Below are 27682 nucleotides of genomic sequence, written 5' to 3'. Positions count from 1 at the left end.
ATAATAGTGATTGCGTCTTTTCTTTTCTCATTTGGGAATGGTGATGGTGAATGGGAGGCAGCACATGCTACATTTTACGGTGATGCGCAGGGTGGTGGAACTACGGGTGAGCTTGTTTTCATATATTTTTGTTTTGTTGATTTCATTATCAAAAGAATCATCTCTCTCGTTGCAGATTTCGCATTGCGAAAATAAATTTAAGATGGATGCATGTTTCCTGAACTAACAATTATTTTATTTTATTTTTATTTTCTGCCACTTCAGGGGAGCTTATGGCTATGGTGACCTAACGCAACAAGGTTATGGCGTAGAAACGACAACCCTCAGTACCGTTTTATTCAACGACGGCTTAACTTGCGGTGCATGTTATGAAGTCAGGTGTGCCGATTCCAAATGGTGCCATCCTGATGTTTCAGTTCAAGTCACTGCCACAAATATTTTCCCTCCTGGTGGTGAAGGATGGTGCATCCCTCCTAATAAACATTTTGATTTAAGCCAACCCATGTTCTTAAAAATTGTTGAATACCAATCTGGAATTGTTCTAGTTCAGTTTTGTTAGAGCATAGCTCGGCCGACCTCGCATGCGTTGCTATCTCAAGCATGTTTGTCAATGTTAGTGATCAAAACTATGAGTCTTGATTTCTAGCCTAATAGCTAAGTCTCAGACTAGGATAGGAAAAGTGTAGTAAAGCTCAAGGAATTCATGGCGATTCAACGACAACGACGAAGATATACTCAAAGAACCGTGGAACTTCATCAACAAAAAGGTATGTGGAGACTTGAACTTATCTATCACTCAAAAGTCTATCTCTTCTATCTCCTACTTCTTATGAGACAAAAGTCGTATGCTATATAGATTGGATCATACACATTTGATATTTCGAGCCGAGTATATCTCGCCTATCTATATCTCGAAATCGTGTGTTGGTAAAGCATTTCGCTTTGATCAAGTTTATCTTCACCTAATGACGAAAGTCATGAAAAGTTTCAATTACTTTGAGAATTGCTCTGACGTGAAACGGTATGTGAATAACGGCTATATAACGTCCTCTGAGAATGTCTCAATGATTGGAATGAGAGTTTAGATTACTATTTATGGGTGAAAATCGTTTCTGCCGATTTTGGTAATTTCGGTAGGTGAGTGAAAACAAATCTAAACCCTAAACAAATGTACTGCACGGGAGTACTTTAGATTCGAGAGATCAATCTGTACAACTCCGGCCTAAACCAAGAAATGGTCGTTCCGGATTTGCTTCGGTCACAAAGAGGAGGAGAAGGGCTGGTTTAGGGAGGGAAGCGAAGAGAGTGTTGAGACCAGAACAGTTCTGGAAGAGCAGTACTTGACTTGTATCAGAAGGTGAAAGCTTTTGGGAAAGCTAGCAAAGTTGCCTTTCTGAGTATTGTTTTTCTCCTCACCAAAAACTTGTTGTCTTGGTGGAAATAGGTAAGACCTATTTATACAAGTCTAAGTGAAACGTACTCTGGACTCGTAAGAAAAAGAAACGGATGAGTTAAATGGGAAGAGGTGGTAACGCCTGGTATTGATGGAATTTGATGGAATTGATGTTCCATAATGAAAGAGCGTTTCACCATTATTTCGTGCATTTACTAATCGTTTTATTCTTAATACACTGTCTTGAAACGGGCATTTTTGTATGCCGCACGCTGTAAACTGCCAAACCAAAACCCTAAAGAGCATCCCCCAGTTGGTGACATGTATTCATGTCTCGAGTGTTTTCGTGGAAAGCGTGTAGCATGTCGCTGGTTTTTGATAAGTTGAGCTTGAGAGATGTGCCGAATCAGTGGCGAACTTCGACGGTCGAGATTTTGCATCTTAAGAGAAATCGTGGCCTTTAATGTAGGCGCGGCGTGCCAAAGTGCAAGGGTTTCACGACATGTGTCAATGGCTTGTGCGGAATTCCTTGGATGTAGGTTGCACATCGGGTGCAAGTGGTAATGCCAAAATGCAAGTGTTGCATGGCATGTGCCAATGGCGCGCATAGCGGCTTTAGCCCTAGGTTTGCACGGCTTGGCATGCTAGGTTGCAAGGGTCACTTGGCATGTGCCAATGGCGCATGTGGCGGATTGGCCCTAGGTTTGCACGACTTGGCATGCTAGGTCGCAAGCGTCGCTTGGCATGTGCCAATGGCGCGTGTGGTGGCTTGGCCCTAGGTTTGCACGGCTTGGCATGCTAGGTCGCAAGCGTCGCTTGGCATGTGCCAATAGTGCGTGTGACGGCTTGGCCCTAGGTTTGCACGGCTTTGGCATGCTAGGTCGCAAGCGTCGCTTGGCATGTGCCAATGGCGCGTGTGGCGGCTTGGCCCTAGGTTTGCACGGCTTGGCATGCTAGGTCGCAAGCGTCGCTTGGCATGTGCTAATGGCACGTGTGGTGGCTTGGCCCTAGGTTTGCACGGCTTGGCATGTGCCAATGGCGCGTGTGGCGGCTTGGCCCTAGGTTTGCACGACTTGGCATGCTAGGTCGCAAGCGTCGCTTGGCATGTGCCAATGGCGCGTGTGGAGGCTTGGCCCTAGGTTTGCATGGCTTGGCATGCTAGGTTATGGTGACCTAACGCAACAAGGTTATGGCGTAGAAACGACAGCCCTCAGTACCGCTTTATTCAACGACGGCTTAACTTGCGTTGCATGTTATGAAGTCAGGTGTGTCGATTCCAAATGGTGCCATCCTGATGTTTCAGTTCAAGTCACTGCCACAATTTTTTTCCCTCCTGGTGGTGAAGGATGGTGCATCCCTCCTAATAAACATTTTGATTTAAGCCAACCCATGTTCTTGAAAATTGTTTAATACCAAACTGGAATTGTTCTAGTTCAGTTTTGTTAGAGCATAGCTCGGCCGACCTCGCATTAGTGATCAAAACTATGAGTCTTGATTTCTAGCACACATAGCTAAGTCTCGGACCAGGATAGAAAAGTGTAGTTGAGCTCAAGGACTTCATGGCGATTCATTATACAACGACGAAGATCTACTCAAGGAACCTTGGAACTTCATCAACAAAAAGGTATGTGGAGACTTGAACTTATCTATCACTCAAAAGTCTATCTCTTCTATCTCCATCTTCTTATGAGACAAAAGTCGTTGCTGTATAGACTATATTATACACATTTGATATTTTGAGCCGAGTATATCTCTCCTATCTATATCTCGAAATCGTGTGTTGGTAAATCGTTTCGCTTTGATCAATTTTATCTTCACCTAGTGACGAAAGTCATGAAAAGTTTCAATTACTTTGAGAATTGCTCTGACGTGAAACGGTCTGTGAATAACGGCTATATAACGTCCTCTGAGAATGTCTCAATGATTGGAATGAGAGTTTAGATTACTGTTTATGGGTGAAAATCGTTTCTACCGATTTTTGTAATTTCGGTAGGTCAGTGAGAAACAAATCTAAACCCTAAACAAATGTACTGCACGGGAGTACTTTAGATTCGAGAGATCAATCTGTACAACTCCGGCCTAAACCAAGAAATGGCGTTCCGGATTTGCTTCGGTCACAAAGAGGAGGAGAAGGGCTGGTTTAGGGAGGGAAGCGAAGAGATTGTTGAGACTAGAACAGTTCTGGAAGAGTAGTACTTGACTTGTATCAGAAGGTGAAATCTTTTGGGAAAGCTAGCAAAGTTTCCTTTCTGTGTATTGTATTTATCATCACCAAAAACTTGTAGTCTTGGTGGAAATAGGTAAGACCTATTTATACAAGTCTAAGTGATACGTACTCTGGCCTCGTAAGAAAAAGAAATGGATGAGTTAAATGGGAAGAGGTGGAAACGCATGGTATTAGTGGAATTTGATGGAATTGATGTTCCATAATGAAAGAGCATTTCACCATTACTTCCTGCATTTACTAATCGTTTTATTCTTAATACACTATCCTGAAACGGGCATTTGTGTATGCCGCACGCTGTAAACTGCCAAACCAAAACCCTAAAGAGCATCCCCCAGTTTGTGACATGTATTGATGTCTCGAGTGTTTTCGTGTCGGCTCAGTGGCGACCTTCGACGGTCGATATTTTGCATCTTAAGAAAAATCGCGGCCTTTGATGTAGGCGCGGCATGCCAAAGTGAAAGGGTTGCACGACATGTGCCAATGGCTTATGCCGAATGCCTTGGTTGTATGTTGCACATCGGGTACAAGTGGTAATGCCAAACCGCAAGTGTTGCATGACATGTGCCAATGGCGCGCGTAGCAGCTTTGGCCCTAGGTTTGCACGGCTTGGCATGCTAGGTTGCAAGGGTCGCTTGTCATGTGCCAATGGAGCGTGTGGCGGCTTGGTCCTAGGTTTTCACGACTTGGTATGCTAGGTCGCAAGCGTCGCTTGGCATGTGCCAATGGCGCGTGTTGTGGCTTGGCCTTAGGTTTGCACGGCTTTACATGCTAGGTCGCAAGCGTCGCTTTACATGTGCCAATGGCGCGTGTGGCGGCTTGGCCCTAGGTTTGCACGGCTTGGCATGCTAGGTCGCAAGCGTCTCTTGGCATGTGCCAATGGCGAGTGTGGAGGCTTGGCCTTAGGTTTGCACGGCTTGGCATGCTAGGTCGCAATCGTCGCTTGGCATGTGCCAATGGCGCGTGTGGCGGCTTGGCCCTAGGTTTGCAGGACTTGTCATGCTAGGTCGCAAGCGTCGCTTGGCATGCGCCAATGGCACGTGTGGCGGCTTGGCCCTAGGTTTGCACGACTTGGCATGATAGGTCGCAAGCGTCGCTTGGCATGTGCAAATGGCGCGTGTGGAGCAATTATTGTGCAACTCGAATTTGGCACGGTTGCCGTGAAGCACAATGATTGTGCAGCTCGAATTTGGCACGGTTGCAGTGAAGCGCAATGATTGTGCGGCTTGGTTTTGGCATGGTTTCCATGATGCACAACAATTTTGCGTCTTTGGTTTTGGCATAGTTGCCATGATGCACAGCGATTGTGCGGCTTTGGTTTTGGCATAGTTGTCGTGATGCGCATCGATTGTGCGGCTTTAGTTTTGGCATAGTTGCCATGATGCGCAGCCATTGTGCGGCTTTGGTTTTCGCATAGTTTCCAGGATGCACATCGATTGTGCGGCTTTGATTTTGACATAGTTGCCATGATGCGCATCGATTGTGCGGCTTAGGGTTTGGTGTGTCGAAACCCTAGTTTAGCATTTGAAAAAAGATACCCTGGTAATTTTTTACATAAGTGCATCAAATGTTCTAATAAATGTGTTTAGCGTCATCGGTGATGTCATGCTATGCGTAAGGTTTTACGATTTTACCCCTTGTCTAAAAACCACCATCAACATTAAGTCCCCTGCTTAGCTTGGAACAGGGGCTTTGTTGCGAGGTAAGCATAAGATGGTGACAGACGAGGATATAACTGAGGCAGTAAGTCGTGAAAGAGGGCTAAGGAAACGTGCCTGACCTTTTTCGAGACGTAATTAGAATTCGCAATCCTTGCATCTGGTAGCTTTGCACAAATCCCAGTACGACTAGGTGTCTTCGGGGCCAGGCTTTGGAACGCGAGGCGGAGCTGCTAGCATAGACTTGGTGTGAGAGGGACTTGTCAGCATCAAGGAGCTTGGAGTGGGTGTGGGCCGTCTGTAAAGCGCTTGGAAAGGCATGGCGCTGGTAAGGGAAGCGCTTTGGAAGGAAAGCGCTTGCGGTTTAGGGTTTGACACGCCAAAACCCTAATTAGCGCCCTTTACTAGAATCGCTGCAGAATCCGCGTACGGACTCGGATTTTGATGGTCCGCCCCTTTATCGGGCACGAAACAGAATTCTCTATCTCCCAACATTGGGATATTTAGGTTTCGAGCTCGCTTGGGAGGTGAAAACGGCCTGACAGTGAAAAATCAAGAAGAAGTTGGGAGGGATGTTGCGGGCCCGGGGTGGCTTAGTCGCGCGCCAGTCACCTATTCCCGTTCATGAAGTAAGAAGGAATCTTCATTCTGTTCAAGCTCTAAAAACATTGTCCGCATGAAAAGAGGTATCGAACCTCTTCTGCTTTTCTGTTGTTCGTTTGGATCCGTGTTTTCGCCTGCAGTGTCTCTCCAGTGGATTCCAAAATTTACCAAAACTCCGCTGTATTCTTGGGACGGATGGATGAAATATATGCTCGAAAATGATCACGTCAGGGATAATCTTGGAGATTGTGGTTGCATCGTCGGTCCATCCTCGACCTTAGGTTGTTCAGTGGACCCTCTGATCGTGATGATGATATGTTGTGAATGCTTGCATGGTCGAAAACTTCTGGCGCCCCTGGATGAAATAGGGAGACGTTCCATTGCCGATGCGCTGCTGTTAAGTCTCCTGGGACTTTGTTCCAATTTATATCCTTCTAACGATCTTCTGAATCTTGGACTATCGTACGGAATGGGACGCGGCGAGAAGTCCCCAGTTATACTTCGGTTTGATATGATGGCATAGATGGGATATGTGAATGTAACCTTCTGACGTGCTTTTTGGAGTCTTCGGTGCCCATGTACGACTTCATGTTGAGAAATTCCTGCGGCTCGTAAAACCTCGACAGTGATGATGTTGAAATCAGTAATAACCTGGTTGAGGGGAGTGAAAGCATATCATGCTGGTAGTCCCCATGCGTAACCTACTTTCATTACATCGCCTTGAATCCCTATCCACGGGATTTGATATAAGCCTATCGTACTCTTCTGGATGTGACACTGGGATGCTCAGAAATTACATGATGAAATATTCTGGATACTGCAGGCTTGGGATCCTCCGCGGCCTCGTAAAGTGTCGAAGGCATCTTTTAGACAGAGAGGTGATGATATTCTTGCGCTGCACCCTTGAAGAGTAGATGACCTTGTTGTGGGTACGACTTTTTGGTTGACCGTGTATTCTGAGATTTGACAGTGAAGGGATTCCGTGTATATCCTCAGTCCCAAGTATGGTTTACGTGTTTCCATCTTTGTAGTAATTGCTGTTGTGGTGAAGCTCTGGCTGGTATCAACGAATGAGCGACAACAGTTCTTAGTAGGAGATGTAATCAGAAGAGACTACATTTTCGTGGTAACAAAGTAGGTTGGCTGGGATTGTATGGGCTTCCGTGGAAGTAAAAGGATTGAATGGATGCGTAAGTGAGCAAACTGTGAAGATTGGCTAGCCGTGACCATGTTCCTTGACATGGGGAGCGTGGTGGTACGACCCTTTGCAGGAAGAAGCGGCGTTGAATCATCCTCGGCTCTTGGAGAGGATGTTGAAACTTATGGAGTAAAAACACTGGAGTTTCGTCTTCGGATCCTAGAGCAGCTTATAGAGAGAACGCCGAAGCGGAGCGGCTGTTGGAGCGAATGTTAAAGCGGAGCGGCTGCTGAAGTGAACATTGAAGCGGAGCCGCTGGAGAGGCTACATCAACCAGTGTATTGTAAGGCTGGACGCCCTTCAAGCGGATAGTGGTTAGGAGTCCTCAGTTCCATCTCTCAATCGTGCTCTCTAGGAGAGGTTGGGATTTGGGAACGATTTCTCTGGTTGGAAAAGGCTGCTTTCCTGATGCGGTGCGGTTGAGGGCTGCAAACATGTCTTGACGTTGTGCCTTGGGGAAACATAGAATTTCCTATAAATGTTTCATCATGGACTGCACAGTTTTGTGGGCGAAGTCCCCAGAAATCATGCGTCTCTTGACAGGAAGAGAGTCTTCGTGAACTCAGGGGGTTTGCTGATTTTTTTTTGCTTCGATTTTGGAGAAGTCGTTCCTGATCTTTACGTGTGATGAAGTCGGATTGCTGATTCCCTATGGGGCGTTCAAGTGTAACGCTTGAAGGATGCAAGCTGCTAGCGCTGGGAAGATGCAAGCTGCTGTAAAGATGCAAGCTGAAAGTGCAAGTGTGACGCTGGAAGGACGCAAGCTGTCAGCGCGCTGGAAAAGATGCAAGCTGCCGGCGCTGGAAAGATGCAAGATGCCGGCGTTGGAAAGATGCAAGTTGTTAGCGCTGGATCTTGCTGTAACGAGCGCTGGCTTGGCATGGACGCTGGCTTGTCAAGGCGCTGGCTTGGAACGACTCTGGATTGGCGTGGGCGCTGGTTCCGGCGTGGGCGCTGTATAAATAAAGTGGGCCAGCTCATTCCAAGTATGTACTCCAGCGTTTCTTGTGTTGGTGCAGACCCTAGCCATAGGTATGCCTCCCTTAAAGAAATATTGTTCTTCTCTTCGAAAATATTACCGTGGTAGCGTCAGGTACCTCATGAATAGTGACTGGTAATCATTATGATGCAAAGTAGGTACACATGGGCATGCAACTGATTCCACGAAGACTGGGTGTTAGGGTTGATCTGATATCCAAGGTTGCAGGCCAAGGTGACCGAAGGTCCTTCTGCGGATGTGGTCTAACAACAAGAGGTGGAGATTGGAATGTTGTCCAAAGAGTTGGATATGAAACAGGCGGTCCTCCAAATGACGAAGGTCGTCTTCTTCGAGAAGAGCAAAACACTGTTGAATGGCTTCCTTTGGATGCACTTCTGTCTTCTAAAATTCTTCTGTGTTTTTTTTTTTGTTTGAAAGGCAAATGAAACACATGGCTTATGGTTTTGATTTTTTGGATTTCTGATTTGGTAGACAAGTGTTGCATATGAGGGTTTTGGGTTGTTATTCAGGATGAACGTTTTAGGATGATGTCATTTTTGGTTATGATTGTAAGCGATACGAACATCCTAGGGAAGATATGGAATCTTGAACGTCGCGTGTTGGTAGATGACATGGGATGAAACATAACATGGCTATTGGTTTTATCATTCCCGTGAAAACTTGAAATTGTAAACCTTATATTCTATCTAGGCAAGACTTACTCGGTTTCCCGGATCTCCTAATGAAAAAGGGATCATCTGTGTGTAAGATCGAGTTTTGTGGGAAGCAATGCCGTGATTGTGGAAAGTCCCAGTCGTTTTGAGTCACTTGATGACTGGATCGTTTGCTTTCGATTTCTGTGAAGTCCCCAGCCGTCTCTTGCGGTTTGCGACTGGTAACCAGGTTGTCTGGTAGTCGAGTTGTGGATCCCTGAATAGATCGCTCGCTTCTGCCATCCTGTTGTCTGAATCGAAGTACGAGATCGAGGATTGAAAACTGACATTGTAACCGAAAGATCTCCCACTGTGGTCCCCAATAGTTTATGGGTGAAAATCGTTTCTGCCGATTTTTGTAATTTCGGTAGGTGAGTGAGAAACAAATCTAAACCCTAAACAAATGTACTGCACGGGAGTACTTTAGATTCGAGAGATCAATCTGTACAACTCCGGCCTAAACCAAGAAATGACCGTTCCGGATTTGCTTCGGTCACAAAGAGGAGGAGAAGGGATGGTTTAGGGAGGGAAGCGAAGAGAGTGTTGAGACCAGAACAGTTCTGGAAGAGTAGTACTTGACTTGTATCAGAAGGTGAAAGCTTTTGGGAAAGCTAGCAAAGTTGCCTTTCTGAGTATTGTATTTCTCCTCACCAAAAACTTGTTGTCTTGGTGGAAATAGGTAAGACCTATTTATACAAGTCTAAGTGATACGTACTCTGGCCTCGTAAGAAAAAGAAACAGATGAGTTAAATGGGTGGTAACGCATGGTATTGATGGAATTAATGTTTCATAAAGAAAGAGCATTTCACCATTACTTCCTGCATTTACTAACCGTTTTATTCTTAATACACTGTCTTGAAACGGGCATTTGTGTATGCCGCACGTTGTAAACCGCCAAACCAAAACCCTAAAGAGCATCCCCCAGTTTGTGACATGTATTGATGTCTCGAGTGTTTTCATGGAAAATGTGTAGCATGTCGCTGGTGTTTGATAAGTTGAGCTTGAGAGATGTGCCGACTTAGTGGCGACCTTCGACGGTCGAGATTTTGCATCTTAAGAGAAATCGTGGAATTTGATGTAGGCGCGACATGCCAAAGTGCAAGGGTTGCACGGCATGTGCCTACGGCTTGTGCGGAATGCCTTGGATATGGGTTGCACATCGGGTGCAAGTGGTAATGCCAAAATGCAAGTGTTGTATGGCATGTTCCAATGGCGCGCGTAGCGGCTTTGGCCCTAGGTATGCACGGCTTGGCATGATAGGTTGCAAGGGTCAGTTGGCATGTGCCAATGGCGCGCGTGGCGGCTTGGCTCTAGGTTTGCACGGCTTGGAATGCTAGGTCACAAGCGTCGCTTGGCATGTGCCAATGGCGCGTGTGGCGGATTGGCCCTAGGTTTGCACGGCTTGGCATGCTAGGTCGCAAGCGTCGCTTGGCATGTGCCAATGGCGCGTGTGGCGGCTTGGCCCTAGGTTTGCACGTGTTGGCATGCTAGGTCTCAAGTGTCGCTTGGCATGTGCCAATGGCGCGTGTGGCGGCTTGGCCCTAGGTTTGCACGGCTTGGCATGCTAGGTCGCAAGCGTCACTTGGCATGTGCCAATGGCACGTGTGGCGGCTTGGCCCTAGGTTTGCACGGCTTGGCATGCTAGGTCGCAAGCGTCGCTTGGCATGTGCCAATGGTGCGTTTGGCGGCTTGGACCTAGGTTTGCACGGCTTGGCATGCTAGGTCGCAAGCGTCGCTTGGCATGTGCCAATGGCGCGTGTGGCGGCTTGGCCCTAGGTTTGCACGGCTTGGCATGCTAGGTCGCAAGTGTCGCTTGGCATGTGCCAATGGCGCGTTGGCGGCTTGGCCCTAGGTTTGCACGTTGGCATGCTAGGTCGCTTGCATGTGCCAATGGCACGTGTGGCGGCTTGGCCTAGGTTTGCACGGCTTGGCATGCTAGGTCGCAAGTGTCGCTTGGCATGTGCCAATGGCGCGTGTGGAGGCTTGGCCCTAGGTTTGCACGGCTTGGCATGCTAGGTCTCAAGTGTCGCTTGGCATGTGCCAATGGCGCGTGGTGCGGCTTGGCCCCAGGTTTGCACGGCTTGGCATGCTAGGTCGCAAGCGTCGCTTGGCATGTGCCAATGACGCGTGTGGCGGATTGGCCCCAGGTTTGCACGGCTTGGCATGCTAGGTCGAAAGCGTCGCTTGGCATGTGCCAATGGCGCGTGTGGCGGCTTGGCCCTAGGTTTGCACGGCTTGGCATGCTATGTCGCAAGCGTCGCTTGGCATGTGCCAATGGAACATGTGGCGGCTTGGCCCTAGGTTTGCACGGCTTGGCATGCTAGGTCGCAAACGTCGCTTGGCATGTACCAATGGCGCGTGTGGCGCAATGATTGTGCAGCTCGAATTTGGCACGGTTGTCGTGAAGCGCAATGATTGTGCAGCTCTAATTTGGCACGGTTGCCCTGAAGCGCAATGATTGTGCGGCTTGGTTTTGGCATGGTTGCCATGATGCGCAACGATTGTGCGGCTTTGGTTTTGGCATAATTTCCATGATGCGCAGCGATTGTGCGGCTTTGGTTTTGGCATAGTTGCCATGATGCGCAGCGATTGTGCGGCTTTGGTTTTGGCATAGTTTCCATGATGTGCAGCGATTGTGCGGCTTTGGTTTTGGCATAGTTGGCATGATGCGCAACGATTGTGCGGCTTTGTTTTTGGCATATTTTCCATGATGCGCAACGATTTTGCGGCTTTGGTTTTGGCATAGTTGCCATGATGCGCAGCGATTGTGCGGCTTTGGTTTTGGCATAGTTGCCATGATGCGCATCGATTGTGCGGCTTAGGGTTTTTTGTGTCAAAACCCTAGTTTAGCATTTGAAAAAGATACCCTGGTAATTTTTTACATAAGTGCATTAAATGTTCTAATAAATGTGTTTAGCGTCACCGGTGACGTCATGCTATGCGTATGGTTTTACGATTTTAACCCCTTGTCTAAAAACCACCATCAACAATTACATTACCATGAATTCCTTAATCCGAAGTTTTGGAACTTTGTTGATTGAGAGAAACTGGAGGAATTGGCTTTGCCAACCCACGAACCCAGTCCGCGAACTCAGTCCGCGAACTGACGGAAGATCTCGTACCGAGAATTTCTGCTGAGATTTTCCAAAAACTCGTTTGCGTGTTGTCCGCAAACTCAGTCCGCGAACCTAGATAGTCCTCGAACTGGCGAAAGTCTCTTTGCCGAGATTTTCTGCTGAGTTTGGAAAACTCTGCCGGTTGTCTTAAGTCCGCGAACTTTTTTGTGACCTTAAGTGCAGTTATGATCTAAAGATGTGCTCTGAACATGAAACTTAAATTACTAAGGAATGCTTTATGCAAACCGTGGCTAAAGTTCATACGATTCAATCGAATCGAATCATCTTTGTTTCAATTGTGTCTTGTGTAGTTACATAAGATCTCATAGCAATTGAACAACTCTTTAACTAGTTCATTTTAGTCAATTGAACTAGTTATGGTGAAAAAGAACAAGGTTAATATGAAATGCTCATATGGTTAACCTTTTGGGTTACTATGTTGAACCAACATACATGTACACGTTTGGGCATGGTTTTCACGAGCTCAGTAAACGTCTACCCAAGTGTGTGTGATAATCTAAGTTTTCGATCTAACGGTTGAGAAATATTAGCTTGAATCTAAATCAGGTTTTTATCTAACGGTGAATATGGATTACTTTGTAACTAAGGCAAAACCCTGATTTGAAGGCTATATAAAGGAGACATCTAGCATTGTGCAAAACTAATCCCCACACGTCTGTGTGTTACTAGTGCGCTCGCTAGAGTCGATTCTCCTTTAACCTTTGGTTTTCTTCTCTAAAACCAGGTTAACGACTTAAAGACTTCATTGGGATTGTGAAGCCAGACCGATACTACTTTTATCGTAGTTGTGTGATCTGATCTTGCATCTTCTATCGTACGAGTACAATCTATTGATTGGCTTGAGATCGTGAGAGTTCTCCGATAGGCAAGATAAAGAAGTCACAAAAATCTTCGTCTCACTGTTTGTGATTCCTCGACAAACCGCCTGTGTAGTCAGGAAGGATTGTAGAGAGGTGATTGATTAATCTAGGTTGTTCTTCAGGAATATAAGACCGGATTATCAATTGGTTCCTGTTAACCTTGATTTTCATATCTTAAGACGGAACACAACCTAGGGTTTATCTGTGGGAGACAGATTTATCCTTTGATATACTTTTCTGTGTGAGACAGATTTGTTTATTATCAAGTCTGCGATTTTGGGTTGCAGCAACTCTTGGTTGTGGGTGAGATCAGCTAAGGGAATCAAGTGCGCAGTATCATGTTGGGATCATAGGCGTAGGAGTACAACTGTACCTTGGATCGGTGGGAGACTGATTTGGGGTTCAACTATAGGCCAGTCCGAAGTTAGCTTAGAGTAGGCTAGTGTCTATAGCGGCTTAATACAGTGTGTATTCAATATAGACTAGGCCCCGAGGTTTTTCTGCATTTGCGGTTTCCCCGTTAACAAAATTTCTGGTGTCTGTGTTATTTATTTTCCGCATTATATTTTATATAATTGAAATAATACAGGTTGTGCGTTCGTGATCATCAATTGGAAATCCAACCTTTGGTTGTTGATTGATATTGATTGATCCTTGGACATTGGTCTTTGGTACCGTCCAAGTTATTCCTTGTATTTGATAATGACTCGTTATTGTTTTTAGCTTGAGTAAAAATCAAATCAAGAGAGAGATATTAACTCCTTGAGATACTTTTATCTAGATTGAGTCTGTCTGTCTAGTTTATTCTCTAGCAAAGTATTTCGGAGTTAGTCCATACAGATTTCTAAGCGAAATATTGGGTGGTGTTGTTAGACCCCCGATTTTTCAATTGGTATCAGAGCAGGCAAGCACATTTAAGACCTAACAAGTCTGTTTTTGTGGCAATCTGAGCCTGTGGACAGAATCTCATACGCATACCAAAATGCCTCATAAAGCTGTCAACTTTGTCAAGTGTCTCGGAAATACCTCAAAGGATCACTCCTTAGTTGATTCTTCCGAATCCCGAGGTAGGAAGACTGTCTCATCTTGTGTAAGGCACTCTTCCTCCAATGAGACATTAGACATAATGGCTAAAGATGAAATGGAGCTCACCAGAATTACAAAAAATTCTACAGAGTTTGTTGATCTCAAGGATCATGTACAGCTCATTGATGAATTTGAGAAGTCTATTGATCGTGAACAAGTACTCTACAACATCCTAGGGTCATTCTATAAGGAAATTGAGAAACTTCTTCAAGAAAACAATATACAGCGTGAAAAGATTTGTGATCATGAAAAGCTGGTTAAAGAAGGCTCAATTAGAGAAAAATGTTTGATCAAGATGCATTCATCCGATCTAGACAGACTTCGTGTTGAGAAAGAGAAACTTGAAACCTCACTTGCTCTAGCCCATAGACAGTGCAAATCCCTGGAAAAGGAAAACTCTGTCTTGATGAAAAGTTCTTCTGCACAAACTAATTCTCATGAGTTACTGTACAGAATGAAATTTTCTCCATATGAAGATTGTGTCAAGAAAAGTTTTTATAACTTACAATCTTCTCCGGTGGCTATGAAATTCAAACAAGTGTCTGTTGTTACTTCTCCTCCACGAACCTGTACCTTCTGTAGAAAAGGAAATCACTATGCCTTCCATTGCTTTGCCAGAAACAAACAAGTTTCTAAACTTCACAAATTGCTTCTTTCTACTGTCAAGGTAGTAAATAGTCGAACGGCTTCTGTTGTAAAACTCCCTTTCACAGGAAACCAAGCATCTTATAAAAGTGATCTCTCTCCTAAAAATCATTACAGGACATTGGTAAACTCTAGTGGTATAAATCGTACTACCTATGAAAGCATGTCCTGTGCTTATAAGAACAACTCTGGTATATCTAAGTCTAGTATACTTAGACCAATTTCGGAAAATCCCCTAGAACCTATTTCTAGAGGTCCTAGACTTTGTTATCAGAAAGATTCCTCACCTGTGTTTCCCAGAAGGACTGTGAGACGTTCACCCGTATCTGGAATCTGCCAAGGAAGGACAACAAATACTAAATTAAGATATCTTGGAGGAAATAACTGTTATTCTCTCAGAACCTATGGTGAGACTATGTCTCCCTCTGCTACCTAATAGCAGAATGTCTATTCTTGTGTCTAACTTAAGAGATACAAGAATGAGGATTTGTGAGATGCTCAAGTATTGTGCTATTTTTCTCTAGTTTGTATATCTTATGTTGTTTTGTTGTTAGTACTTCTTTCTTTTGTCACTATGATCTTTTGGAGATAGAGAATCTTTAAAAGCAACATGGTATGCAGTTTTCCTTTTTGGGGCCATTTGTTCTTTGGCTGGCCCACAAACGTCTGTGTCTCCTCAAGAAACTTTAGGGTTTCCTGCTAGGGTACTCACGAACATATATAAGTCTTATATGTGTTTCTTTATTCTTTAGTAAGGAACTATATGCAATCTGTTCCCAAAGAAGAAGTTAACCCTATGGTTAAGGATGATATCAAAGGATGTGATTTTGGTCAAGAGTTTATACGGAAGAAGATGCTTGAAAGAAAAGAGTATAACACTCGGATTGGTGAATCTGTCAAGGATCTGATTCGTATTCAGAATGAAGTTAAGAACGAACTGGCTAACCTTCAATTGCAGATAAACCAGCTTATTGATGGACAGACGAAAATCCTTGGTACTCAGAATATATTGATCAGAAGAAAGTTATCCTTGACTGTGCAAAGGCTCGTCATTATGCTCGCATTATTGATCGGAAAGTCAACGCTCTAACTTTTGAACATGGTGTCTCTACGGTCAACAGGGTCAAGGATATCAGTGACTCCTACTTTGATGGACCGTTTCAGAGGTATGAAATCATCAAGGAAAACTAAGTCTTATATGCATAGTATGTCTTATTTTTGGATTAGTTGGAAGAATAACTAGTGCTTTCAATAGCGATGATTGTGACTACACATAGCTATTTTTGTTTTCATCTTCTTATGTTTATTTTTTAGGTTTATTGGTTTTAAATTCTAAAAATATTTGGAGGATGATGTTATTGCATTATTGATCTTTATGATTTTGTGATATTGCAATTTGATTATGGGATATGTATTGTTTGCGTCCGTGAACTTGAAGGTCCCATATTCTGTCAAAAGTAAAGTCGTTCATGAATTGGTATTCGTATTGATGAAAGGACGAATGGACTTTTGACATTTACAAAAGTTATGCCTATGCAGTCATGTATTTGATGGAAAATAAGATAAAATCTTTTGTTTGACAAGGATAAAGTCTATTATGTTGTTATGATGGAAAATAGAATAGATCCTTGTATGTTATCCACGGTATTGATCTTCATTGATCCATTTTGTTATGTTTTACCGTGAAGGCTCCATTGTATGTCTTATGTTGAGCACAATACAACTAAGTCGATTATTCTTATTGGCTTTGTTGGTTGTTCCATAAGATGCTATATGTCGAGCATTATGAACTAAATTATTCATCTTGGTTGGTTATTTAGTTATTTGCTCTGAAAGTCTTCTTTTGTCGAGCAAAATCTTTTGACAATTAAATGGATTACTTTTGTGATTAGTTTGGTTGTTTGTATTCCAATTAGATTAATTATGGGTTCTCTTGTAATTAGTCTAGTTGAGTTTTCATATATTCCACAAATTCTTGTGTTGAGTATATGAACGGCTATACAAATCATGTTCTATTGGTTAATGTAGTCGTATATTCCGTAAGGTTTTCCTTATGTTGAGTATGTGAACGTTTAAGTTAGTCATCTCCGTATGATTATCTTAGTCGTAGCTCCGTAAGTTTACTTATGTTGAGCACTTTCAATTAAATTGATAACTTTTGTGGTTTGATTTAGTTGTGTATTCCAATTGAATTAATCATGGGTTTACTTGTAATTAATTTGGTTGAGTTTTGGATATAGAAAATCATTTCTATGGTTTTTGGTGTCCAAATTAAAAAATCCTTCTTTTCTTTCGAAATTAAGGTCGCTCTTGTTGTTCTTTCGGGATTGACATCAAATGGGGGAGAGTTCTTTTGAACTTGTGCTTAATGGTAATATCTTGCGGGGTGTGCGGCTGTGGAATTTATAGGGGTTATCTTGTATCTTAAAACTCCTTGATGAATGCATTTAGCTTCGGCTTTATGATTGCATCTAAATTAAGTTGGTATGTATTTTTCTTTTAGTCTATGAAATGTCTCTTGTGGAAATTTCATTATGATCCCGTTCTTTTACCTTTGCCAATTTTATTGAAAAAAAGGGGGAGAAATAATGTAGTTCACACTACAAATACACCTGGTTTTCGGATCATTGTGTAAGGGGGAGTGGTTTCCATAATCGAGATGGAGTATTGACTAAGGGGGAGTGATACATATCATCGTAGTATTATTGTTAAAGTCGTGATGCAATTGGACTTTGATGTTACATAATAATACTATGTCATTGTATAATGATGATCGAGAATCTCGATTTCTCTCATTGTTATAGCGACGGATCTTCAACAACGGTGATTGTAAACTTACAACCTTTGTGATCATTGGAGTACTTGGAAGGACGAAGATTTCAGGAAACGTTGAATATTAGACTATGGAATAGGAGCCACTAAAGTTTATCTTTTTTGTATTCCAAATGTATTAATAGTTTTGTCACTAAAATTGACAAAGGGGTAGATTGTTAGAGCATAGCTCGGTCGACCTCGCATGCGTTGCTATCTCAAGCATGTTTTTCAATGTTAGTGATCAAAACTATGAGTCTTAATTTCTAGCCTACATAGCTAAGTCTCGGACTAGGATAGAAAAGTGTAGTTGAGCTCAAGGACTTCATGGAGATTCATCATACAACGACGAAGATCTACTCAAGGATCCGTGGAACTGATAGACGCATTTATGTGTCTAATTTGTCCTCAATGTTTCGTGTTGTTGGTACTCGTTTTCGTACTTATTATGGTGTTTTGTGTATTTTTAGGTATTTTTGGAAAATAAATATTGTTGGAAAAATCGTCTCGAAAAATCACTCGGAACACCCCCGGAGGAACTTGCTATACGGAGCCCAGATTTGGTTAAGGGGCACCTAAATTACTAAGGGGCACCCCAAAAGGCAGCTGCTATTCGCACCCTACAGCTGGTTAGGGGGACACCATCTTCTTCGTTTGAAAATTAAATTTGGCGGGAAAAAGAAGCACTGAAACTGGATGAAGTTTCGATCGAAATTTGAAGCAGTTCTGGGTAGACTAAAGGGCTGAAACTTAATGGGTAGTTGTGATATGTCCTAAAAAAGCTGGTATGGGTGTTTGTTTCGACCCAGTTTGGCTGGAATTGTCGTGGTGAAGAAAAAAGGGAGTACGTTGCCGGAAAACTCCATCACAGGATTACAACAAATTGAAACGTGTACTGCTCGTGTTTGGATGGAGTTTGGACACTGCAGAGGCGTGTAGAAGGAAAATAAGGAAGGTTGGACAGCTGCAGATGCTCGGATGAAGAAAAAATATCAGGAGAATATTTTTTATTTACTTCCGAATAATAGAAAATTTGTGGTATTTAACTCGAGATTCGAGGGGGCTGTTGAGTATAAATAGGTTACTGGGATATCATAGAATGGAGACGGAGAGTTTGGGGAGAGTTCTAGAGCACGAAAGAATAAACACCAAAGTTGCAGAGCTGCCATTTTCTGCTACTGCATTTATGAAGAACACGAAGAACGGACTGCCAAAGACAGTCGTTTTCCGACAGTGACAACGACGCTTAACGTGGGTCTTAGAAAAACAGTATCAGTGAGACATACTGTGGGTCGTAGTTCCCTGATTTGTAACACTTATAACTGTTACAAACCCGGTTTTATTGTATTTCTCATATTTTCATCATTTGTAAACCATTTTTGAGCATCAATGAAATTCTTTGAGAGGTTTTCCAACATGATGAGCGGCTAATTCTCCCACAACCAAGGCAATGAGGAAGCTATTTACGCGTGAATAATTGGTAACTATTTTATTTTCTCTAATATTTAATTATAATTCACTCAATCACTGCTTTTGCAGAGTTTTAAATTGTTTGCGTAATTTTCCTAATCAGTTGTGATTCAATTAGATAGGCTATGCTTTGTTTAGATAATCTATGCTTAAGGGATACAATTGATGTTTGAGAATTTGCTTGATTATTAGTGAGCTAAGATATAAAGGACTTAAAAGATAATTAGAGTTTTGGATTATTTACCATCATTAATTCATGTGTAATAGTGGAATCAGTGTCTTGGTTGTTTTCTCATACCTCTCGTCCACTTTGTTAATATTTTTGTATATAATTTTATTAAATATTTAAATTTAATCTTCACAAGTCCTAGAGTTTGAACCTCATTACTACAACATCATTCAAAAATCTTTATCATTTTGGCGCCGCCGAAACGGATTTGTGCTTAGGTAGAATTTTTAGGTTTTTCTTTCCTTTTTTTTTAATTTCATTTGTTCTTTTTACGTTTCTTTGGGTGTGTCTTTGTATTACAGGTTTGAAGTTGGATACTAAAGACTTGGAATCAAAGCTTAAAGCCAAAAGAGAAGGAAAAAAACAAAGAAAAGAAAAAAAAGAAAAGAGCGAAAGAAAAAAAAAAAAGAGAGAATTTTTTTTTATTTTTTTAGAGACCTTCCATTTTTTTTATTTCTTTTCTTTTGCACTTTATTTGGACTTTGGACTTGGACAATTTTTTTTTTTAAACCCTAAGGAAGGGTACATTAAATATAAAACTGTTTGTAGGGAAGGACGACGATTACAATATCGTCTCGGCCCCTCGGGTTCGCACATGACATAGGAGTCGTGGCCCGAGTCGACTTCAGCGGTTCTGCTCCCGTCTGGTACGGGAGGTAAGCTTTCGAAACACCCGCGAATCCCCTGTCAGCGGGTTTATTGTATGCCTTAAGGTGAATATATGATGAGGATTTGAATACGGTTGTTTTAATTTCCTAGTAAAGGGAAAGGCCTGACCAAATTAAGATAAGGACTCAGATTTCATCACCGTTTCCTTCTTGCCCGCTTTAGGAAAACGAAACCAAACGCGAACTTAAGCTTAAAATTTTGACTAGAACGAGACCTATAGGGTAACGAGCTTAGTAGGAAAGTCGTTCGAAAAATATTGGTTACTCTTTTAGCATACTTCGAAGTTCATGATGGTTTTTGTGAGTTGAATGCGTGACTGCGCCACCTTGTGATAGCGGTGAGGCCTTGGGTATCAAAGCTCCACTGAGCTTCCCTCGCCTCAATTAAACTTACTTTGACTTGGATTGATTCCAGAGGGGTTTTCTTAAATTGTAACGAATTCCCTTTCGAAGGATTAGAAGCTAGTCTAGAAACAATCTAAGTGGAGTCATCATGCTTGTTGTTTGCTAGATTTTATAGGTTTGATTTGGTCGAGTCAGCCTTGTTTGTGATTGTGTAGAATTCCCTTGCAATTAAGAATGTCGAACTGGTATGATAGAAGCCAATACAACGATTATCGACCTGAATTTGTATATGGACATCATCCTTTTTATGACCATGTTGGGAATAGTGGTTGGTAACGCCATCCTTTGGAAGGATATGAGTCATACCCTGGTGAGCCCAATTACTATCCACACATGCATCAGTCATTACGAGCAAGAAGATTATAGTACTAGTTCTTCGTCTCTAGAGGATACAATCAAACTATTGAAAAGTAGTCCTTTTTATGATCCATCTGTTCCTATTCCTCCTTTAGAAGAGTCTCTCAGGAAGTTAGCTGAGTCGACGCGTAAGTTAGATGAGATGAATAGTATAATTATAGACGAAAGAACTACAATAATGAGTGAACCTTCTTTAGAAGACAACCTCAAGCGGATAGCTGAGACGAACGAAAGAATTGCTCGAAATTACTTGAATTGCCAATATAGTGTATCCAATAATACCCTTGAGAATGAAGATAGTTATTTACTTAATGAAGATGACAAGGTTAGAATTGGTAGCACTACTTGTTTTGATGAGGTTCTATCTTTTTCATGTTATTATGATGAGGATAGTGTTGATGGAGAATCATACTTATGTAGGAATAGTGATCAGGAAATGGTTACTCCAATTGAGATTTACAATGATAATGTTATTTCTAGTTCAAATCCAAATAATTTTAATAATTATTCACCTATTCAAAAGGACGAGTATTTGACTAGAGATACCCCGTTTTAGATGATGTAGTATTTCCTGTCTACGAAGCCGATGATAGTTTTGAGGAACGAGTTTATTCGGAGAATATTGTTTTAGAGTCTAGAAATTTAGAAACATTAGACTTAGAAAAATAAAATGAACTCGTAAAAGTGAGTGAGCATGAACCCGACTTAGAAGAATCAATTGACCATTTTCAGGAATCCGATGACCTAGAAATTAGGGAAGTTGTGACTAGTCTTTCTAGAGACACAGAAAACTCTAAGTTTGGGGGTGATTATCAGTCTCCGTGTGCTTTAACTCTTAGAAAGTTCCCTCGTGTAGGACTTGACATTTGTGCCTCAACCATCTTACAAGATTATCTTCGTACACTTTTTCCTGAACCTAATGATGTCCAGAGAGAAGCTCAGTTGTTAGAAACCCTACCTCTGGTTGATGTGGTTAACCCAGGATATGATACCAAGATTGACTTTGTTTTCCCACCAAATACTTTTCTTCCAATTGTGGGAACATTTGATTTTAAGATGTGTCGGTTATTAAGTTTTGAGACTAAACCTAATTACTTTAGGAGAATAGGGTCGACACATTTGCTTAAGGAAGACCAACTCTTTCATTGTGGTCAGTTTTGTGAGTCAAGTCTAATTGATTTTAAGGATCCGCAATTGTTCAGGTTATTGTTATGTGCTTCTAAGTTCCTACTTGAGTATTTCCAGACTCTACAACCTGATCTTAAGAATCCTTCTTTTGAGGAAGTCCTTCCTATGAAAACATTTTATTTAGACCCTTTTATAGATACTGAACCTGAGCCACAACTAGAGATAGTTGTCTTAAACAAAAAGTTAAATAAGGGTATGTTCGGTATCTTCTTGGTATGTTGCAGTTTCCTCTTCTAGTGGGTAACACTTTTTGATCTAGATGACCCATAGCTATTCCGACTACTTCTATATGATTCTATGAGGTGACTAATTCCTTCCGATGTCTGGATGAAGACTTTAAACTTAGCACTTCTTGGGAGGTAACCCAATATTCTTGCGACACGGTAATATCTTTCCTTATCTCTTTTGCTTCAAGTGGTAACAGTTTCTCCTTATTCATGCTTTTAATTTTATCTTTAGTACATTGAGGACAATGTTGGATTTAAGTTTGGGGGTACGGGAGAAACTTTTTAGTTGCATTTTTGAAACTTCTAGCGTCACATGGTATCCGGTTAGCTAAGTTTACATATTGTTTCTCACCGAAAAGATAGAAATTGGAATGCTAGGGATAACAACCTTTTGAGACATTAGAGAAAAAGACATTGAGATCCTTGAAATTCAGGAGAGAACTTGTTCCTTTTAGAGGGTAACCGTGATGGACCTAACCATACATGATGGAAAGGCAAGTAGGTCAGGAAATGCCAGAAAGACAAAGCAACCTCACAATGTAGTCTTAGTTACTGGATTGCGACTCTCTCTCAGTAGAAACTTATCATCATCAACAAGTGGAGCGACATCAAAATCTATGAAGAAAGTTGAAGACATTTTAGGTTTAGAAGCAACAATAGAAAAGAATAATTCAAAAATCAAAGTTGAAGTTATAAGAGCAAATGATATAAGTTGTTAGAATCCATGATACCAAGACATCACAAGTTGCGAAGATCCAAGTTTTGAAAGTTCTTCTCTCATGGCCATGTAAATTGTTGTCTTGTAATTTTTGTTTCCAAAAAAAAAAAAAAAAAAAAAAAAAAAAAAAAAAAAACAAAAAAAAAACAAAACAAAAAAAAATGAAAAAAATCATCGTTACGTTTTGTTCAATAAGGCCAAAGGGAAGTAGAAATTTATAACTCAAGCAAGAAATCGAAGAGAAGAGTTAATTTTCAAGGCTCTATGAGGTTCGATAGTTTATCATCAACAGTTGAAGACCGAAGAAGACGTTGTTTCTACTGAGCACTATGAGAGAGTCGAAGAAAGATACATTTGGTTGCTTTGTTAGTCCGCTTTAAATCTGGCACAAGATCTTTCTAGCACTGGTTTAACTCATCACACGTAATTAGTCCAGCTGTGTAGCAGATGTCCCTCTCATCTTTATCTCTCTCCTAATCTTATCCAGCTGTAAAGCAGCGGACGCATCTTACAATGTTTATCTAGCTGTGTAGCGGATATCTCTTTATCTAGCAGTGTTGCGGATGTGTCTCCCCTTTTCTTCAGTCATCTTTAGAGCTGACACCTTTAATTTCTCTGGCATTCTAGTTACTTGGAGATAGGTTGAGAATATGTTTGTCCTCATAGCTCTTTGGATACTTGTGACCAATTAGAAGTAATGGTTTTGTGGGTACACCTCTGGTAAACCCTCCCGAGATTAACTCGGTTTTATTTATTTTTTATTAGTTCTGCTCGAGGACTAGCAAATAATAAGTTTGGGGGTATTTGATAGACGCATTTATGTGTCTAATTTGTCCTTAATGTTTCGTATTGTTGGTACTCATTTTCGTCCTTATTATGGTGTTTTGTGTATTTTTAGGAATTTTTGGAAAATAAATATTGTTGGAAAAATTGGCTCGAAAAATCACTCGGAACACCCCCGGAGGACACTTGCTATATGGAGCCCAGATTTGGTTAAGGGGCACCTCAATTACTAAGGGGCACCCCAAAAGGCAGCTGCTATTCGCACCCTACAGCTAGTTAGGGGGACACCATCTTCTTCGTTTGAAAATTAAATTTCGCGGGAAAAAGAAGCACTGAAATTGGATGAAGTTTCGATCGAAATTTGAAGCAGTTATGGGTAGACTAAAGGGTTGAAACTTAATGGGTAGTTGTGATATGTCCTAACAAAGCTTTTATGGGTGTTTGTTTCGACCCAATTTGGATGGAATTGCCGTGGTGAAGAAAACAGGGAGTACGTGGCCGGAAAAATCCATCACGGGATTACAACAAATTGAAACATGTACTGCTCGTGTTTGGATGGAGTTTGGACTCTGCAGAGGCGTGTAGAAGGAAAATAAGGAAGGTTGGACAGCGACAGATGCTCGGATGAAGAAAAAATATCCAGAGAATATTTTTTATTTACTGCCGAATAATAGAGAATTTGTGGTATTTAAATCGATATTCGAGGGGGCTGTTGAGTATAAATAGGCTGCTGGGATATCATAGAATGAAGACGGAGAGTTTGGGGAGAGTTCTAGAGCACGACAGAGTAAACACCAAAGTTGCAGAGCTGCCATTTTCTGCTACTGCATTTCTGAAGAACACGAAGAACGGACTGCCAAAGACAGTCGTTTTCCAACAGTGACAACGACGCCTAACGTGGGTCTTAGAAAAACAGTATCAGTGACACATACTGTGGGTCGTAGTTCCCTGATTTGTAACACTTATAACTGTTACAAACCCGGTTTTATTGTATTTCTCATATTTTCATCATTTGTAAACCATTTTTGAGCATCAATGAAATTCTTTGAGAGGTTTTCCAACATGATGAGCGGCTAATTCTCCCACAACCAAGGAAATGAGGAAGCTATTTATGCATGAATAATTGGTAACTATTTTATTTTCTCTAACGTTTAATTATAATTCACTCAATCACTGCTTTTGCAGAGTTTTAAATTGTTTGCGTAATTTTCCTAATCAGTTGTGATTCAATTAGATAGGTTTTGCTTTGTTTAGATAATCTATGCTTAAGGGATACAATTGATGTTTGAGAATTTGCTTGATTATTAGTGAGTTAAGATATAAAGGACTTAAAAGATAATTAGAGTTTTGAGATTATTTACCATCATTAATTCATGTGTAATAGTGGAATCAGTGTCTTGGTTGTTTTCTCATACCTCTCGCCCACTTTGTTAATATTTTTGTATATAATTTTATTAAATCTTTAAATTTAATCTTCACAAGTCCGAGAGTTTGAACCTCATTGCTACAACACCATTGAAAATACCATTAATCAGGAACTTCATCAACAAAAAGGTATGTGGAGACTTGAACTTATCTATCACTCAAAGGTCCATCTCTCCTATCTCCTACTTCTTATGAGACAAAAGTCGTATGCTATATAGACTGGATCATACACATTTGATATTTCGAGCCGAGTATATCTCGCCTATCTATATAGACCGGTAGTCTTAAGTTCGCGAACTTGTTTGTGAGCTTAAGTGGTTATGATCTAAATATGTGCTCTAAACATGAAACTTAAATTACTAAGGAATGCTTTATGCAAACCATGGCTATAAAGTTCATGAGCCGATTCATCGAATCGAATCATCTTCGTTTCAATTATGTCTTGTGTAGTTACATAAGATCTCATAGCAATTGAACAACTCTTTAACTAGTTCATTTGAGTCAATTGAACTAGTTATGGTGAAGAATAACAAGGTTAATATGAAATGCTCATATGGTTAACCTTTTGGGTTACTATGTTGAACCAACATACACGTACACGTGTGGGCATGGTTTTCACGAACCCAGTAAACATCTACCCAAGTGTGTGTGACAAGCTAAGTTTTCGATCTAACGGTTGAGAGATATTATCTTGAATCTAAATCAGGTTTTCATCCAACGGTGAATATGGATTGCTTTGTAACTAAGGAAAAACCCTGATTTGAAGGCTATATAAAAAGACCTCTAGCATTGTGCAAAACGAATCCCCACACGTCTGTGTGATACTAGTGCGCTCGGTAGAGTCGATTCTCCTTTAACCTTTGGTTTTCTTCTCTAAAACCAGGTTAACGACTTCATTGGGATTGTGAATCCAGACCGATACTACTTTTATCGTAGTTGTGTAATTTGATCTTGCATCTTCTATCGTACGAGTATAATCTATTGATTGGCTTGAGATCGTGAGAGTTCTCCGATAGGCAAGATAAAGAAGTCACAAACATCTTCGTCTCACTATTTGTGATTCCTCGACAAACTGCCTGTGTAGTCAAGAAGGATTGTAGAGAGGTGATTGATTAATCTAGGATGTTCTTCTGGAATATAAGACCGGATTATCAATTAGTTCATGTTCACCTTGATTTTCATATCTTAAGACGGAACAAAACCTAGGGTTTATCTGTGGGAGACAAATTTATCCTTTGATATACTTTTCTTTGTGAGACAGATTTGTTTATTATCAAGTCTGCGATTTTGGGTTGCAGCAACTCTTGGTTGTAGGTGAGATCAGCTAAGGGAATCAAGTGCGTAGTATCCTGCTGGGATCAGAGGCGTAGGAGTACAACTGTACCTTGGATCGGTGGGAGACTGATTGGGGTTCAACTATAGTCCAGTCTGAAGTTAGATTGGAGTAGGATAGTGTCTGTAGCAGCTTAATACAATGTGTATTCAATCTGGACTAGGTCCTGGGGTTTCTCTGCATTTGCGGTTTCCTCGTTAACAAAATTTCTGGTGTCTGTGTTATTTTTTTTCCGCATTATATTTTATATAATTGAAATAATACAGGTTGTGCGTTCGTGATCATTAATTAGAAATCCGACCTTTGGTTGTTAATTGATATTGATTGATCATTAGAGATTGGTCTTTGGTACCGTCCAAGTTATTCCTTGTATTTGATAAAGACTCTCTATTGTTTTTAGCTTGAGTAAAAATCAAATCAAGAGAGAGATATTAACTCCTTGAGATACTTTTATCTATACTGAGTCTGACTGTCTAGTTGATTCTCTAGCAAAGTATTTCGGAGTTAGACCATACAGATTGCTAAGCGAAATATTGGGTGGTGTTGTTAGACCCCCGCTTTTTCAAGTTTCGTCGTATAAGTTGCATCAAACGAGGCGGTATTAAGTTCGAATTAGCGGGTAATCCATACTTTATTCTTGTGACAATGTTTAATGTAGGTGGTGTGGGTGAGGTTCATGGAATGTCAATGAAAGGGTCGGATGGTAATTGGATAGCAATGAGTAGAAACTCGGGCCAAAAATGGCAAACAGGGGAACAACTTGTAGGAAAAGTTTATCATTCCAAGTTACTACTAGTGATGATAATGTGATCCAGTCTGATGATGTAGCTCCCTCCAATTGGGAATTTGGGAAAACTTACGAGGGTAAACAATTCTAAATCATGTTTGCTACTTGATAATCCATTGTTTATAGTTAAATAAAAGAAAAATGAACTTTTTTTTTTCTTTAATTTTATTTTAGACGACCAAATATTTATTTGAAGAGTATTTTTTTCCTCTAATTGAGTATCTTTTGAGATCATACGGAGAGTATCTTTATGAGATCACAAGGAGAAATTGACCTAAAACTGAAGCATTGAGGTACTAACACAAAGTTGTTTTCTGACTTTAAGGCTCTACAATTTATTAGACTGTAATTTGAACCTCCTGTATGTGATTTGCGAGTATAATCGGTTAACTGAATTATGCCTTCGTGATGCAATTAAGCCCTTTTAATATCATAATTGAATTCAAAGTTTCTAACCTCTAGATTCAACCAAGAACACAAAAAAAAATATAAGAATACTGATGACTACATAAGGATATTTAAGATTTTCTTTTGTCGTGTTTTGATTGTCAATAAACCATCGGGATGTATCAAGGCTTGCACCATTGGATATGCCTATTAATCCCAAACCGGAATTTGTGGTGTTTGATGGGATATTGTTGGTTGAGAAAAAGAACAAAATGCGTAATTTTTTTTTATATTCTAACGATTGAAAATATTTGACTATTAACAAAAAAATAATACTTGCAACGTATTTAAGTCGTGAATTGTGACATGTTTCATTTTGTATTTTTGAGAATCAAATC

General features: G+C 41.1%; 1 pseudogene; it reads left to right on the top strand.

The window, feature by feature from the left end:
• The first annotated feature begins 37 nt into the window (after nt 1-37).
• Nucleotides 38-26988, top strand: LOC113334260 (annotated as a pseudogene).
• The last annotated feature ends 694 nt before the right edge of the window (nt 26989-27682 follow it).

Source organism: Papaver somniferum, unplaced genomic scaffold (genome assembly GCF_003573695.1).
Source record: "Papaver somniferum cultivar HN1 unplaced genomic scaffold, ASM357369v1 unplaced-scaffold_135, whole genome shotgun sequence".
NCBI lineage: Eukaryota > Viridiplantae > Streptophyta > Magnoliopsida > Ranunculales > Papaveraceae > Papaver > Papaver somniferum.
This window is presented reverse-complemented; position numbering and strand designations above follow the sequence as displayed.